The sequence below is a fragment of the Sapajus apella genome, unplaced genomic scaffold (assembly GCF_009761245.1).
Source record: "Sapajus apella isolate SASKATOON/1434 unplaced genomic scaffold, GSC_monkey_1.0 scaffold1, whole genome shotgun sequence".
Taxonomy (NCBI): Eukaryota; Metazoa; Chordata; class Mammalia; order Primates; family Cebidae; genus Sapajus; species Sapajus apella.
In genome coordinates this window covers 65,677,247-65,684,416 of record NW_022436941.1, presented here as the reverse complement: position 1 = coordinate 65,684,416, position 7,170 = coordinate 65,677,247, and the positions used below count along the sequence as shown (strand labels likewise).

The window sequence follows — 7,170 nt, the reverse complement described above, 5'->3', positions numbered from 1 at the left end:
TTAGGTACCTCTACCCAGGAAAGTATCTCTGAGAAGTAAGTGGCAGGTTCTTTCGCAGCATAAGAAGAACCTTAATAAGCCTCATCCTTAAGTCCTGATAGCAGTGGGTGACTAGTCAGGAACCTGTCCAGGTAAACCCACACGTGGCAGAGCCTAAATGGCTCCAATGGCTCGGAGGCCTTACTGAACACTAGGGATTGATTGCTATTGAAAACAAGGAGAGCAAGAAACAATCAAAATCAGGCTCCTTCCAGCCCTGGCTCAATAGCCCTTTGTTTTGCATATTCTCTATGCAAGATGGTGAAATGCAGAGATATAATTAGAATATCAAGGCTAATGAAACTAATCATTTCCAATTAAGCCCGCATACAACTGTGGCACAACAAAACTGCCTTCTCGGCTCTGCTATCTTAGGGGAACATCCCAGATGCACAGGAAAAACTAGCTGTCTTTTCTAGAAATCAAAGTGGTAAAATGCCTGACGCACAGAACATACTTCACAAATCTCAAGTGAGCCAAACGAGGCTTTTATCCTCTGACAGCAATCTTTCATGAGCTGGACAATTGTCCCCAGTGTGAGGCTGGCTGGCACCCTACACACAGGAATATCAAGGCCCCTTTTCCCTTTCACGCTTTTCCTCCTCAACCACACTCTCCCTTTTGTAATATCTACGTCACGAAGGAAACCATGGTAACATCAGTGCTCTATGGAGCACAGTTGACCACTCGAAAGAGGGAGAGTGAGTTCAGCCTATCATTGGAGATCCGGGTATGACTGGGGAAATATCCTGAAATAGTCCATGATTTGAAGAAACGGATAGATGGCTAGAATAATATGCTAGATGGTAGTCAAGTTACTAACTGCAGAAGTGAGTTGATAAAATTCCCACTGTGTCTCCTAATTTAGGAGAAATATTGAGTCTGATGAATGGGTAAAATTCCCAGGTGAAAAAAATTTGGTGTGTAAGATTTGGCAGCACCCTGAGGTTTGCCATATCCGATGGTCTGGCTCTCGTGGCAGCACCTAGTTAAGGCCCAGGTGTCCTTCTGACAACCTTTACTGCCTACCATTTTGTCCTTACTCATGTTGAATCACCATGCACAGGCTGTTGAATTCAGCTGTCTGTGGAAAAATTATACCAACCACATGCTTAGACAGAAGGAATACAATATATTGCTTAATTTGTATCTACAAAGCTAAGCAACATGGAAAAAACCAAGCCTGCTCAGTCACTTCCAGAGGACAAATGAAGACTTTTCAAGGTAACCATAATCAGATGCCATTCAAAATAATAAGAGACATTGACTGAGTCTTAGAGTTGATGCAACTGAGTGTGTCGCTCAATATTCAACAAGTAGGGGGTTGTTTATTGGGAGGGCTTGGGCTTGCCAATCAGAACTCTTGGCTGATTCCAGCACTTCCTAGTTCTCCTGCAGGTCAGTTACTTTATTTGTAAAAGTGTGTTCCTTGTTTAGTAACTATCAACTCCTTCTTGGTAGGTTTATTTCTTTTACTTCTTTGCATGCCTTCCACTATGCAAAATACAAACCCTTGTTCATAGTTGGCTTCCAGTAAATATTTTCTGAAAGAACAAATGGGTGGAAGAAGGATGATTTATGATATGTCTGTGGTTGCTGAAAGAATGGGGAAAATGTAAAATCGCCTTGAAAAGTTAATAGATAATAAATACAAGAAGTTTTACTTGTAAAAAGTTAATAGATAATAAATATAAGAAGTTTTATTCATAAGTGGATGCTGTTATTTTATCAACATCCCAGAGAAAGAAACATGCCCAAAGAACATTTATTTGACCAGTTCAATCAACTAACCAGAAATTCAGTTGAAACCTATGCTTCACAGGTATTGACTGAAGTGGCTGGGTAGTGGGGTTGACCTCGTTGGCCTTTTTTGGTCTATGTTTTAGTGGTGACCCAGTATTCCTCTCAGAAACTAGAAGGAAAGAAAAAGGGAGGCAGGGCTTCAGCTGTGCCATGATATGGTTCAGAGAGTGTTGACTGAGAGCTAGCAGACCTAGTTTCTCCTCAGACTTGGGAGGGGGCTTCCAGGCCATTGCTATGGAACGTAATGGCCAGGAAGTACACTGAGAAGAGATGGAGCGAAGAGCTCTATCTCTGAAAGAGAGTAGACTATTGTCTGCTGGTCCCAGATCCATGCCGTTCTTTCCTGCCTTCCTCTGTACTGTAGTCCACTCGCTAGAGGAAGATTAGAAGATAGGAGGAAGAAGGCCTTTTTTGTCTGCTACTGGTAGAGCCACTAGTAGCAGTTGTAGTACCAAGATCAGCAACTACGGGCTCTGGCAGCTCCATAGGTGGCACTGAGCTTTAGCAGCGTCAGTCCTGGTTTCACCAGCATCAGAGTGTGGTGTCCTGGGTTCCCGATCAGAGGGAACAGCATAGATCTGACCATAGCAGTGGTAGCAGCAGCAGCATCTTTAGAAACTCAGCAGAGAGTGCAGGCTTGAAAGTTTCAATCGAGGTTGAAAAACCCCAGCTTCCTGATCTCTGGGGCACAGTTCCCTCTCTGTGTGCTCCCCCGCCCCATCTAAAAGCTTTGTAGCCTTCTTTCTCCACTAATTCCTTCTGTTTGAAACATCCAGAGTAGCTTCTGTTTATCTGTCCAGATACTGATTGATACACCTCCCACACCTCACCTCTCTCCCAGGACAGGATCAAAGTGTTGGGAGTGCCACAGCCTGCTTCACCTAGAAAGTAAGAAAAGAAAAAGAGAACTGAACAGTACCACACCTTACAAAGTTCAACCCCATTTTGAAAATCAGGAAATTGGATAAGCCACCCTTAAGTCAGCCAACCCCTTATGACATGCATTCATGGTGGTGCTGTGGTGCGCCACTGAGATCCCCCATGAGGAATGAAGGATTTATCTCCTAGAAGCTAGAATTGCTCCCAGAAGACCATCCCCAACTGTCAACCCTCTTCAGGATTTGTCTAGGCTTAAGAAAACTAGGCAGAGGCAGCCCCCACCCAGTGACTGATCAGCAGGGAACCATAGAAGCCCAAGCTCATATTCCAGCAATGAAGGGCCGTACCAGCTCCAGAACATCCCATGGAATCATCTGAGACCTTTGCTGGGACTACATCGCAGCCCAACTTCTCCCTCGTTCCAATCTGCCTTCTTCCCTTCTCTTCCATGGGCGTTTCTCCCAAGAGTGCTCCCTAATAAGCCCTGCATACTCATCTCTGCCTCAGAGTCTGCTGCCAAAGAGACATATATATGTGCTAGAGCCGCCAAAACAAAGCGCCACTGACTGGGTGGCCTAAACAACAGTTATTGGCTTACACTTCTGCAGGCTGGAAATCCAAGATCAAGGTGTCTGCAGCACTGCTTCCTTCTGAGGGCTGTGAGGGAAGGACTTGCTCCAGGCCCCTCTCCTTGGCTTGTAGAGAACTGTCTTTATGTTCACATGGCAGTCTCCATGTGTGAATCTGTCTCCAAATTTCCCCTTTTTATAAGGACGCCAGTCTTATTAGATTAGGGCCCACCTAACGACCTTATTTTAACTTGATGGCCTCTATAATACCTTATCTCCAAACCAGGGCACTGCTGAGGCACTGGAGTTAGGACTTTCCCACATGAATTTGGGAGGATTAGCAGGGAAACAATTCAGCCATAACAGGATCCAACCTGCAAACATATAAATTGTCTTTTCAACTAGGAGGCCATTGACATGGATCTACCAGCTTTCTGAGCCTTTCCACAGATTCAAGCCCAGTCACATCAAGGCGCCTTATTAAAGGGTTTGCCCACTCAAAAGGAGAAAGAACAAAAGATGCTCAGGGAGGTTAGTTATGGGTTCCCCAACAGGCTGGCAATATTTTAATCAGGAATAATAGAGTCTGACTCTCAGACTAGAGGGAAACCTGAAATGGGGCATCTATTGGGAAATATGCATTTACAAGGAAGCTATTTATCACACATAGCTGGCTGATGAGAAATGTGGCTGATACATTAACTCTGGAAGGGTGTCTAGTAGTCTAACATAATTAGGCTCTTATGTCCTTTGTTCTCAAAATTAATTATAGTATGACAATGAGTAAAGGTATGAGGAGGAGAGTGCAGGCAAACAGATGATAGTTTTAGTTTTGTGTTTTGTTTTGTTTTGTTTTTTACTAGAGAAGGAGCAATTTTCTTTTTCCATTTCTCTTTTTTTTTTTTTATTTTTTATTTTGAGACAGAGTCTCACTCTATCACCCAGGCTGGAGTGCAGGGGCACAATCTGGACTCACTGCAACCTCCAGCTCCCAGGTTCAAGCGATTCTCCTGCCTCAGCCTCCCGAGTAGCTGGGATTACAGGCGTGTGCCACCACACTTGGCTAATTTTGTATTTTTAGTAGAGACAGGGTTTCACCATGTTGGCCAGGCTGGTCTCAAACTCCTGGCCTCAAGTAATCTACCAGCCTCGGCCTCCAAAGTGCTGGGATTACAGGTGTGAACCACCATGCCCCACCCTATTTTTTCAATTTACTGATAGAGTTACCATGGCATTACTGTGTTTTTCTCTGCATACACATTGCCTGGGTTTCAAGCTGAAAATGCAAAGATGCATCGCTGTAGAAAGCATTGTCACAGTAAAAAGCCTTAAGAGTCAGCATTGTGTTAGTGGGGGCAGGGCCGCAGGAAATGTGGGCTACAGAGAAATTGATGCATGAATGCTTAAAAGCAACCTAAAGGCAGCCTGCACTTGGGAACTCAAGTTGGTGTTACAGTCTGTATCTGGAGCCATCAAAGCCATGTTGGGATGGGGCATTTGAAGGAGTACAAACAGGCAGGGTTACAGTCTGGCCCTGGGCCCTAAATCCCAAGAACACTGGCCTCAAAAAACATCGGAAAGCAATGGCAGTCTGAGAATCAAGTGCAAATGTGCTCATGTGCCAAGAAAACCTAAGACGGCTATTTTCACAGCATATTGGGGCTTGGCCAGGTTCCAGAAACCATCAGCAAAGTAGCCTGCCCTGATACTTCAAAGGAAGAAGTCGCACTGATAAATCCTGCCCACACTCTGCACCGCACACACTTCATCTTGAGGTATATAATACCACAACGATGAGTCACTGGGCTGGAGCCTGAGGCCTGGCCACAGGGCAGAAAGAAGGAAAAAAGCCTCTCACATCTGTTGTCTAGGGCAATTCCCCTCACTCTTCAAAACTGCATAAAAACAGAATAATAAAAACTGTCACAGGGCACATGAGTTATGGCCTGGTTTATCTGTACAGCGTCCCCCAGCAGAACTATAACGAACTTGGCCCACCATTTTTCTTTACCACATTTTATCACATTTTGATAAAACTCATCAGACAGGGAGTAAGCAATCTACTTTATTCCTTAGATTGAGCTCAGGTATCTCAGGAGGCCTTTAAACCACGAGACGAGCTAAGAGCTTTTCTTTAACATACTCACACACTCATACCTTTCTCAGGACACATGAAACTTGGAAAACCTCAGCCTTCTGAATTGAGCTCAGTATAAATGAAAATTCGGTAAATATTCACAAGAATACCCAAGGTAGCAAATATCAAGCCTAGGTGTCATGGAAGAGAAGAAAGCAACAAGGGGATGCCAAGGTCAAGAGCCTTTGCTTCTTCGTGGGGGTTGGGCAGGGAGAAATCATAAAAATTCCTTTGCTACAAATCCTACACTGTCTGGACTGCTCATGGGCTGACTGGCAATTTGGTCAGGCAATAGAACTTTTCCCATCCTGTCATTTAGTGATGGTCTATGGAAAGATGGTGGAAATCGTCTACATCTTTTGCTGGGTAAGACAAGTCAGTCAACAAACGCAGCGAGTGCACGGTATGCTGGAGGCTAAATTCTTAAGAGACACGTTGGTTTAGACGTTTGCATGTGGCCGTGTTTGCACTGAGGCAGTTTTTGGGCACACAGACACGTCTCCGCTCACTCACTTACACCTACCCCGCCCCCGCCCTTACCCGCACCCCCACCTGCACCCCACCCCACTTTCTTTTGAAGACTATAATTATGCATAACTGCTAAGAGTAAACACTTTCCAGATGACCTACACAAAAATTCTTTTCCAAAGACTTTTCTTGGTTTCAGGTGAGTTCTCATTTTCCTTTTACTCAAGTTTTTGTTTATCTTCCCCAGGGTACCAAATGCAGTCAGATGATACTCCCTGGCAGCACCTGAGAGCAAGCCCCACCACCACATCTGTCAATAAAAAGAAAACGAGGCGCTGCCAATTTGTCTATTTATAGGTGCCAATAAAATTCTGTGCAGAACTTTAGTCAACAAGACTATTTCAGAAGGGGTGGCCAACAGTGTGGCCTTTCACTGGCATGGGCCACCTTTGTCATCACCTAAGAAATAAAACCTGCCAAGTTTTCTGCGAGGCTCTCAATAAATCTTACTGAGTAATTCCATACACATCAGCCACCCTAACTTGAGGAAAGCCAACTTGGTGAGCATTATGTTGATTTACCAAGATAAGGAGCCTAGAGTTTACGGCAAGCAGTGCTTGAGACCCCCCCAGGGAGTGCCAAACAGCGCAAACCATAGGCAGGAGTAGAAGAGGATTACAACTCTCCTTCAACACCCCCAGCGCCCAGGATCCTGCCACCTGTCAGAGCAGAGGGGCAGTGGGTGTTTGTGTAGCCCACAAGATGCCTCCAAAGAGAGAGGCGCCGAGACATGGCTTGCGCTGGGGTTTCTAAATCCTGGGAGCTGAGAGTCTGATCCAGGAAACACACTGGCATTCCCATTGCCTAGTTCTAAAACGTGGCAGTTGTGGTTAGCTCTGGTGAAGCACAAAGACCACCAAATTGAAGTCAGAAAATGAATTCTAATTGTGCTAACTCTACCACTTACTGCTTTTTAGAACTTGAGCAAATTACTTGATTTCTCTGAGCTTCATTCTTTATACAGTTCTTATGATGACTAAATAAAAAGGTATAAAATGTTAGTAGGTAGTTTATTAAGCATTTTCTGTAAGCCAGCCACAGTGCTAAGAAAACAAATATCCTAGTGTTCAGATGGGAAATGTAAAGGGTGGAGACTGAATAACTTGCCCAGGGCCACACAGTTAAAGCAGATATCTTATACTTATTTTTGTTATTTTGTTTATTATTTTAGAACCACAAGAACACCTCAGCTACCACTATAACACACGATTTTTT

At 44.4% G+C, this 7,170-nt stretch overlaps 1 long non-coding RNA gene across 1 annotated transcript; it reads left to right on the top strand.

The window, feature by feature from the left end:
- The first annotated feature begins 741 nt into the window (after positions 1-741).
- LOC116563083 lies at positions 742-6,276 on the top strand. The gene is made up of 3 exons (XR_004274238.1): positions 742-1,263; positions 3,696-3,821; positions 6,143-6,276. It is a non-coding gene; the product is annotated as an uncharacterized LOC116563083 (long non-coding RNA).
- The last annotated feature ends 894 nt before the right edge of the window (positions 6,277-7,170 follow it).